The following is a 10,860-nucleotide window of genomic DNA, read 5'->3' as shown; positions in this document are numbered from 1 at the left end:
TTTGGGGTTCTTTAATGTTGGGGGACCAGAAGGTGGTCCCTTTGGCCTGCCCAACCTTAGGTAGTGCTATATTAAAACCTTTGTTTTAACCCCATCAATGTCTGTTTTATTCATCCCATTTCTTAATAACCATCTAAAGTATTCCATTCTGCTGGGTGAGTCCCCTGAGTCTTCCCTTTCTCCTATTTTGCTCCAAACAATATTTGCTTTATTCATCTTGTTTCTTAATAATCATTTAAACTTTTCTGCCTTGTTAAAACCAATCCCCTGACTCTCTCCTCTGCTCTTTCTCCTTCTCCTGGTAATTAACCTAATATTTTCACTAGCATCTATAGACCCAGGAGGGGACGCTGAGACAGCAAATACGTAAGGTTTCCCCAACTATCCATGGCACTTTTGCAGCACTATGGTTTCATGGGGTGTCCATGTAAGAGTTCCCATTAAACACAGCATTTACCATAAGCGGGGTAACTGGCATATTCAGCAGGTGAACATTATCATAAAGATAATCCCAGCCAGGCTTATATACAGCACGTATCATCTGCCTCATCAGAGGTGCTCCACTTGGCATTTGTAGGGAGAAAGGGCAGCCCCAGTCCCAGTTCTCAGGGGAAACAGATCTTACAGTGGTTTTTACCCAGTCTACCAGGCTGGCCGTTCCCTTGGGTATAACCTGCTTTGTGTCTGGATCACACACAGCCATCTGTGATCGTTTCATAATGAGTTATAAATCCTGGATCGACCCTAACATGCTCTTCCCCACTGCAGCATTTAAAACCAGATACTGCTCCTAAATTAATTATTCTTACAGTCCATTTTAGTCAAGGTTCTTCAGGAAGCTGATGTTACTGATCCACAAAATGAAATAACTCCTTCACACTACACTCCCTGGTTTCAAATCATTTCTTGGTTTTGCTCTTCCCACACACTAACTACCTCCTTGGTGACCAGGGATCTTAGAGGTCCTTCTGTAGTCCTTGCATAATTTTCCCTTGGGGGTCAGCACTGAGGCTAGTGGCCAAAGCTCATACTCACTGAAAAGTGAGCTTGGTCTAGCATCAAGGTCTGACCCAGCATTGTCTTTTAATTTCATTTTAGCTATTACAGATAACAATAACCAAGGGATTGAACATCTGGCCTTTTGCTTATTATTATAGTTTCTATTTCTTTATGCATCCAGTGAGCCAATGAGCTGGGAACTGAATTCCACTGTAACTTTTACCTTTAGTAACTGAAAGCAGCACAGCCACTGCTCCCTACCATGGGTGACCACGTGACCACCACAAAGCAAGGTTCTGCACCCCCCCACCCTTCTATCCTTTCTCTTCCCAAACCACATTTCCGTGAGCCAGAGCCATTCTAGCACATCTTGCTTCTATGGGACCAAAGGTCTAGGAAAAACTGCATGTTAAAATATTCAATGGCACTTGTTAAAAACCCGGTAAGGCAGACCTTATCCATGGTGGTGCAGGTGATCTCTACAGGTACAGGGACCACTGGGGTGAAATTTTTCAGACGGGGAAAGATACTGTATGGTAAGTGAGGATTTACAGCCAAGGAGCAGGGAGGTCAGCCAAGGCCAGTGGATGGGGAATTCCTAAGAAACAATAGGGGTAAGGGGGGTTCTGGCTACACAGACCTAACTGAATTCTTACTGGAGAGAGGCCAGAGTGATCAGACTTCACCCGGGGGTTGGTGGAAGAAACTCAGTCAGACAGCAAGGGTGGGGCGTCACTAAACTGAGCAGGGTTCTTGCTTAAACTGCATTTTATAAGGAAGTATATAGATGGGCCTAGGAGAGCTTTCAGGGAGGGATCTTACTAAACTTTGGTCAAAGAATCTTTGTCAGTACCCTCTCTTGTTCAAGGAAAGAAGAGACATAGCTCTTTCCTCTGAGCAATGTCAGTCTATTTTCTTATTCAGTAGCCTTGTGTTCACTAAGGACCAGGTAAACCTTCTGCTGGGACTTGTTACTAAAGGATATGTCCTTGGTGGTGCCAGCAGTCAGGCATTTAATGAGGGGAGTTTCTATGAAAGCAAAAGCAAAACGAAAGTCCATAGGTAGAAACCCAGTTTCTGAGTCCAGAGGGCAGCCAGCTGAGATTTTTAGACCTGAATTGGAAGAATCTGTAAATGGCAGAGCAAGAATGACAGTGGCCACCCAAAAGATTTTCCTGGTTGCAGTTTGAATGTCTCTGGTGATGGCAGCAGGTGTTACAGAACTTTGTGAGTGGTCACAGAGCAGGAGGCACAGAGGTTGCCCATACATGAGCTGTTGTGGTAATTTGTGTTTTTTACATTTATATCAAGCCATCCAGCTTCAGCTCGCAGGGTTTCAAGAAAAGGGCAGTTTTAGTTCTTAGTGATGTCAAGTCAGGAGGACCGGAGAAAACTGGAAACATTCGCTTGTAGAATTATAGCCAAATACTGGAGGAAACTAAAATTGAAAATTTGGTAAAAACTGGCCCCACAAGGGTGCACTATTGTTCTGCATCAAAACAAACAAAAAATCCTCTCTACCGTCAACCTTTTAATTCTTACATACAAAATCATTCTGGTCTCATTATAGGTTCTGATTATTTACATAAGTACAGCAAGAATAGTGACTGGTCATAAAGGCTCTTTTTGAGTTTACTTTGGGGGAACTTTTCTAACCGTGGATTAGACTCTGAAAAGCCTCTTGAGGCTAGGAAGCCAATTCAGAAACCAGTCACCAGCCTTCAACCCCAATACCTATAGATCTGGGTGAATTCCTTTCTTCTCGAGGCCCCCAACATATCCTGAGGTTCCTGGGCCTGTCAGGAAGTGACCTTCCTTACTCACCTATAAGGCTGGGAAGGCTGTAGGCCAGGTACCAGGCCAGTCTTTCCAAGAGCATTGGCTCCATGAGTTCAACCTCAGCCCCTTAAACCAGAGTCTATGTACATCACTCTCCAGTCAAAGCCCTGGTAATAATATAACCAATGTTTCCCATAGTGTCCTGTTACAGAAACAGATTCTTACCGAACTTACGCAAAATAACTACATTGTCATAAAAATCAGAATGAATACTCACTAAGAGTTTCTGAATTGTTTTTTGGGGTTTTTTTTTTAGCTGAGCCATCCTGCCACCTGTAAGACTTTCTGAATTCTGAAGGGATGAGTTAGGGAGAAAAAGTAATTGTTTCACATTTGTTCACAAAGGTGTAATCAACCAGATTGTTGTTAGCTATAGACAGCTTAAGAGAAAACAAAAAGGATTCTTTAAATCTGGAAAACAAAACATTAAAGAACCAGCAATATTTCAAACAAAGAGTCATAAAACATTATCATCAACCTCATCAGTTCATTCAGTTCCATGTAATTAACTCTTGTTCTGCTAGATCTTGGGTGAACAGTTTTATGAATCCATCAGCTTCTTCATTAGTTCTGGAAATTCCTACTCAGTCCAGTGGCATGGTCTGAAAGTTATTCGATTGATGCCAGCGTGGAGCATCCTTGCTTGTAGCTGATTGTAAATGCTTTCAGAAAAGAATGATAGTAAAACAAAAATGGGTCTGTGAATGAAAGACTTAAAAATGGCCATGGTTAAAGTTCTGATGAGAGTTCATTTGATAAGGAAAATTGGCTATTTCTATGGCATACAGTATTTTAACCTAATAACCGGACAACAAGGGTACTGACAAACTACTAAGAACTTCATACATTTCTGGAATACATATATTAGTAGCACATATCTATACATACATAACCTAAGAAGGTTTGTCATCATTTCTTATTTGACAATGCTTCCCAGGTAATTTAACATACCAAATAAAAGTAATTAGTTTAACATCTCTCTTTTACAAGGTGAGACAAATCCATTGAGATTTTACAGGGCCCTCTGGAAAATCTCAATGTTAGTTTGAGGTCAGAAAGACTCCATTTAGAATTTGATTTTGTGAAGTTGTCAAAAATGTCAAACATTTGGCTAAAGAAAGTCATGGGTCACTGTGAAACAATACTTAAGTTATCCATTTAAACAAAGTGACAAAATATTTCTAAGACAAAAACATAAAGTTACACAGTTGTAAAAAAATGTTTAGCTCTTTTAATATTGAGAAGACTTAGTTTTTTTAAATAATCAAAGACCTGATAAAGACAAGATGAAGCACAGGAAATTAGTTTGATGACACGAAATCTGTTTCCTAGGCAGATTATTTAAAAGATAAAGGAAAACCTTTTTATAATTTCTTAATAAGAGCAGGCAAATAGTCCAAGAAAACTTTGGCATTCTAGTTTTGCATCAGTACGCTTTTGATTTTAAAGTTCGATTTTTAACTTATAAACAAATCCATTCAATCTCAGCAACTTAACCACACATAAAATTCCTGTTCTACAAATCTACAACTATTTTTTCTGATATCCTTTCGGTCTTTGTCCCGTATTTCTCCTTTCTCATTCTGGAACAACCATCATTCTACCTCCAAATAAAATTACTTTTTTCCCCGGAACACACACACATCCTTCATACCTTGCATACTTTGCATACACAGTTGTTTCTCTTCATTCTCTTGATTTCTAATAGTTTCATTTACATATATTGATTATAATTTTTAACTATTAGTAACATTTCTTTCAGAGAAAACTAGAAAGTATACAATGTGGTCTGCCCTATATCAGTATTCTATAGATTAGTAAACTTATGAATATTTCACAATTTCCAGAGGCATATGATCTCTCACAGTACAAATTTTCAATATGGCAAAGGACATGTTTACTAATAGATCCAAATATCTTTAGCTTCTCTACACCATATAAAAACAAGATGTCAAAAATACATAAACTTAAACTTCAGTTCAGTAGTTTAATCTTCCTTAGAAATGATCCAGCTCTCGTTTCAACGAGGCGGCGGAGCAGCCTCCCCAGCAGACGCAGAGATGCAGACCTTTGTGAAGACCCTGACGGGCAAGACCATCACACCTGAGGTCGAGCCCAGTGACACTATTGAGAATGTCAAAGCTAAATCCAAGACAAGGAGGGCATCCCACCTGACCAGCAGCGTCTGATTTTTGTGGGCAAACAGCTGGAGGATGGCCGCACTCTCTGACTAGAATATCCAGAAAGAGTCCACTCTGCACTTGGTGCTTCGTCTGCGAGGTGGTATCATTGAGCCTTCCCTCCGCCAGCTTGCCCAGAAGTACAACTGTGACAAGACGATCTGCCGCAAGTGTTACACTCGCCTGCATCCCCGTGCTGTCAACTGCCGCAAGAAGAAGTGTAGCCACACCAACAACCTACGCCCCAAGAAGGTCAAATAAGGCCCCTCCACCACCTCCTTGGCCTACAGGGTGGCCTCCTGCCCAAACCCCTTGGCCCTAGGGCTTCAATAAAGTTTCCCTTTCGTTGACTGGAAAAAAGAAAAGAAAATAAATGACCCAAATTCTTATCCTAGGCAGACATAACACCAAACAAAGCTTGCCATCATCTCAAGTTATATTCCTATGAACTATTTTTACAACACATACATGACAGGCAGGCATCACAAGAGCAAATACCTAAAAAGGTTTAATACATGGTGTTTCCCGCTTTTTTCTTCTTTTTGTACCACTGTGCTTGACATACATCAAGCAATTCATTTTTATTGTACATTTTATTCTTAGTTTGGATTTACAGTTTTATAATCTTAAACATCTAGTATAGATAACAAGCTTGTTTAACTAGTAAACCTAGGTAGGAAAAAACTGTATGTCTGCATTATAATGCTGACAGTTCTGAAAACGTGCCTGTTTTTATTTTACCAACAGCTTGCAAATTAGCTTTATTTACGAAAAATCATCCCAGAGCATGAGAAGTTAAAACACAGGGTTAGTTTCTCTATTGGAGTTTCAGGAATACTTAATTTATATGAGCACTCACTTATCTCTATGCCAATTTGAATAGAACTCCTTCAAGGGATTTTTATGAATTAATTTGGTAATACTACACAGAGGCAGAAAAATAACACACATCTATAACATACATATATAAAATATAGCTCAAATCTTACTGCTTTCATACTAAAATTTTAGCTATGAGTTAGTAAAACATAGCAATACAAACTCACTGATTTATATAAAATAATTAGCTCGTCTTTTCTCAATTTTATATTTATATATATGTGAGTACCAAGGAGATCTCTAGCAGCTATCCTGATGTCGCCGAAGCCCATCCAACTAACTAAAACATCCAGTCTATTTCCAATTAGTCTTTTTTTCTTTTTCAGCCTCAAGCAGTTGCTTTTGGGGTCTCTAAGTCCCTTGACTGCCCCTGTGGAGGGCAGGCGGCCCAGAGTTCAAGTGACTATAGAGATTGGCATGGGAAAAGGTCTGGCTGGGATGAACAGAGAGATGGAGAAGGAAGAGGTTTGCAGGGGGAAACATCAAAGGGTTCGAGGGAACTGGTGGGATGATGCACATAGTTAGAGGAGAGGGGGGTGCAGAGGCAATGGGAAGGGCGCGGTCCTAGGGGAGCCAGTTTGAGGACATCTCAAGTTCCCCAAAGGGGCCACTGAAGTTCCACTTATTCTCAGCAAAGGCATGCCAACAAGAATGGAGGTAGACAGAGCCAGGAGAGAATATATTCAGCAGGGGTTTAACAAGGGTGTTAGTCAACCGAGAAGTTCCAGGATCCAATACAGAAAACTGAGAGGAGTCACGGACAGCCAGGAAGAAAGAACTGCCAGTGAAAAGAGTCAGAAAATCATCAAAAAAGAGCCAGGAAGAAGAGCTTTCCAGTCCAGAGTGTCAGGGAACAATCCCCACTTGGGTAAAAAAGAGCCAAGAAGAGACTTCCAGCCCAGCAGGTACCTTTCAAAGAACCCAGCTTCTTACCAACAGCTGCTTGGCTAGGGCTCTTAACTTTAAAACAGGGAAACCTGGGACTCTAACCTAGCCTGTGTTTATCTGGGATTCTGGCCCATCTTCTGGAGTATACTCAGACTCTTAAGAATCAAAATCTGTCCTTACCAGCTTTCATGGACATTTGTCCGGAGCAATGGTTCAGGAGTCAGACTCACCAATGGATCCCCGATCAATCAGTCAGGAGTGAAGATAAAGATTTCAAAGGTATGCACTTATGATACTGGGTGAGAGGTCTGGGGGTCCAATGATGAATCTGATCCTATTGGAGCTGGGGCACCATAACTGTTAACAGGAAAAAAGTGTTCAATGATACTTAATAAAGCATGGTAAGGAAGACTTTGGGAGTAAAGAAATATCTCAACAGGCATAGGGACCACTACAAAGAAGTTTTTAAGTGAGGGAAAGAGAGTAGGTTCAACTTGGAATACTGCATAGGTAAATGGGAATTTATAGCTAAGAGGCAGGGTGGAGTCAGTGGATGGAAAATACTAAGAGAAAAACATCAGGGGTAGGGGGTTCTGACTAAAGAGACCTACTGGGATTCTTGCTGAAAACAGGTCAGGGTGATCAGACATCACCTGGGAGATGGTAGAGGTGAGGAACCCAATCAGATATCGAGGGTAGGGCTTCTTGCTAAACTGACTTAACAGGGTTCTTACTAAAACTGCATTTTACATGGATGTGAACAGACAGTCTAGAACAAGGTTCAGGAACCTGACTACACTGTGGTCAAGCAAAGATTTTTTGTCATGTGTTTCTTCCTTTACTTTTACACACCTAATACTTCTGACACCAGATATACATTGTTGTTTTTTCTTCCCCACACCAACCATTTCTCCAACACCAGCTGGTTGTCCTGCAATTCAATTCAATTCTGACACTAACTAACTGGAGTTAGTGCAGATCTCACTGGGTAAGAACTCAGTCTCACAAGACTGTCCCCCACTTCAGACACCAATCACAAGTAATAGAACCCCATGTGACCTACAAATTCTGTCCAACTTAGCTACAAATCGGAGGTTCCTATGACCCCCTTCTTAGATTCAATCACCTGCTAGAAGGGCTCACAGAACTTAGGGAAACACTTACTTACATTTACTGTTTATTATATAATAAAAGATACAATAAAGAACACAGACAAACAGCCATATGAGCAGACACATAGGGCGAGATCTGGAAGCATCCGACAAAGGAGCTTCCGTCCCCATGGAGTTGGGGTACACCACCCTTCTGGCAAGTAGATGTGTTCACCAACACAGAAGCTCTCTGAACCCCACACTTTTGGGGTTTTATAGAGACTTCATCATATAGGCGTGATCAATTATTAACTCAATCTCTAGCCCATCTCTCCTTCCAGGATGAAGGGGACTGGGTCTGAAAGTTCCAAACTTCTAATCACCAACTGGTCTTTCTAGTGACCAGACCCCATCCTGAAGCTATCCAGGAACCCCAAGAGTCGCCTCATTAGATCAAAAGACACTCCTATCAGGGCGGGCCTAGAGGCTCAGTTGGTTAAGTGTTGGCTTAAGAGCACGAGCTCTGAGCAACAGGGCCATCGGTTCGATTCCCACATGGGCCAGTGACGGTGCACCTGAGCTGAGCTGTTGCTGAGCTGCCAACAGGTGGCAGGATGGCTCAGCTGGTGTAACAACAAGATTGCCTGTTCAATGGTGGGCTACACCCACCCGCAACTAAGACTGAACTCGGCACTTTGAGCTGAGCTGCCGCCCGGGTGGCTCAGTGGATAGAGCGTGCGCTCTTAACAACAAGGCTGCTGGTTTGTCTCCCACATGGGATGGTGGCTATGCCCACCCGCAACTAAGATTGTAACACAGCACCTTGAGCTTAGAGGCCACAAGCTGCCGACAGGGAAGCCAGACGGCGACCGGCATCCTCTACAACGAAGATNACAATGATAATACCAACATGGGCCAGTGAAGAGAGGTCCTCCACAACTAGACTGAAGAACAAAAAGACAGCAACTTGTCTGTTCCCCTCCCCCCGATTTCCCACCACTGTTCCCCTCCCCCAATTCCCCAATTTAAAAAATCTTTAAAAAAAAAGAAGTTTCTAGGCGATGCTGAAGCAGCTGGTCTGCGGACCACCCTTTGAGACCTATGGTAAAGTCTACTATACACAGCGCATGCGTTTTTGTGCTCGTGGGACATTAGGAGACAGAGTACTGAAAGAAAATGTGGCATTCTCCACACTCACCTTGGGCTGAGGCCAGCACAGAAGCTTCTAATTCTAGGTGGTGAACAGGAGTGCTGACAGTGCAGCAAGTGGGAGCCAGGTGTCAGCAGAATGAGTTTGATATGAACCCTCTTTTGCCTAAATATCTGCCTGCATGGGTAGGTATAATGTAACTGGTTGAGGAAACAACTGAGACGACTTCCACAAAAACGTGGGCGCTTTCTCTCTCTCTCTCTCTCTCTCTCTCTCTCTCTCTCTCTCTCTCTCTCTCTCTCACACACAGGCACACACATACACATACACACACATACATACACACACACACAGGCACACACATACACATACACACACATACATACACATACATACACAGACACACACATACATACACAGACACACACACATACAAACACAGACACACACACACACACACACACCCTGCCCCATCCCCAGCCTGAGCATAAACTCGTTTCACACCCCAATGGTGTGTGGGGGAGGGAGTTTAAAATGCTGACTCAGTTGTGTTTCCAACAAGCCAACCTATATCCCTGCTTGATTGAGCTTCTGAGCAAACTGGTGAGTCCTATTATCCTTTATCTCGCTAAGGCTGGGAAGGAACCTGCTCTCACTCCGAATGAGGCACTTGTGATGGTTTAATAGGCTCTTGGGAAGCTCCGGGTTTGGTTCTTCTCAGCAATCAGCAGGAGCAGTCGTGTGTTTCCCAGCCCTCCAGCCTCACCCTGTTTTCCAGCCCTCCAGGCCTGGAATGTACTCACAACCTTTTTGGCTGACTGAAAGCCCAGGGAAATTGCCTGTGTGCCTGCAATGCGTGTGCGCCTACGTGCACACATGCACATGCCCAACGGGGAGCTGAAAGCCAGGGTACCGAAGGCCAGAGGCCTCAGGGTAGTCATTATCTCTGAGGCAGAATCTTCCAGTCCGTGAATGGGACCCTGATGTTCTGCCAAACAGCCAGGCTCTCTATAATAAAGTTTCCACTGATTATCCTGATGATGCCCCAGGAGACCAGGGCCCAGGGAGGTCCATCTGCTGCCAACTCTGGTTCCTTGTTCCACCACCACCACCATAGTTACACAGACATCTAGAAATGCGACTGACAAAGCTTTTCCCAACAGCTCATAGCCTGTGCCACCCCAGCCCCCCACCCCCGTGGAAATGAGGAAGTCCCTGCAGCTCCTCCCACCTCACTTCCCCAACATAATGCACAACCCCAAGGGACCCTACTCCTGGAGCTAAACTGAAATGACAGTAACAGTTTATTAATTGGACTAATGAGATGCCTAGGCAGGGAGAGAGAGAGGGAAGCTGGAAGAGTGAGAAGGAAGGCACTGAACACAGGAACATCCTACAGCACAGGAGTTCAAGGCTAAATTTCAGATTGGAGCCAGCAGCTCACTTTCTGAGAGTCAGAGGGGATGTTTGCTAATTTTTCATCAGCAAACTGTTAACAGCCCCATTTTCTAAATGCCTATGTTCCAGGCACTGTACTGTTTTATGTGCATTATCTCAGTTAATCTTCACAAGAGCCCTGTGAGATGCGAATCTTTATATCCATTCTGCCCATGAGAAAACTGAGGCTCAAAGAGTTCTGCCAAAGTCACACTGGTAATAAATAACAGAGCCCAAAGTTCTAACCACCGCCATTGTGGGGAGGGATAGAAAATGAGGCTCCAGGGCCAGCCGAGTAGCGCGATGGTTAAGAACTGGCTTGGGATGCCAGAGGGCCCCGGTTCAGATCCCACATATGAGGGCCAGTGACACTGCCCTCTACAGCTAAGACGCTGAA

General features: G+C 43.3%; 1 protein-coding gene and 1 pseudogene across 2 annotated transcripts in view; one reads left to right on the top strand and one right to left on the bottom strand.

Annotated features, from left to right (window-relative positions):
* The window catches only part of LRIG2 (leucine rich repeats and immunoglobulin like domains 2), a 127,670-nt gene that overhangs the window by 45,227 nt on the left and 71,583 nt on the right, over nucleotides 1-10,860 (bottom strand). The gene's annotated exons all lie outside the window — the stretch shown is intronic.
* LOC109391551 (ubiquitin-60S ribosomal protein L40 pseudogene) lies at nucleotides 4,827-5,294 on the top strand (annotated as a pseudogene).

Source organism: Hipposideros armiger, unplaced genomic scaffold (genome assembly GCF_001890085.2).
Source record: "Hipposideros armiger isolate ML-2016 unplaced genomic scaffold, ASM189008v1 scaffold_297, whole genome shotgun sequence".
NCBI classification, from domain to species: Eukaryota; Metazoa; Chordata; class Mammalia; order Chiroptera; family Hipposideridae; genus Hipposideros; species Hipposideros armiger.
This window is presented reverse-complemented; position numbering and strand designations above follow the sequence as displayed.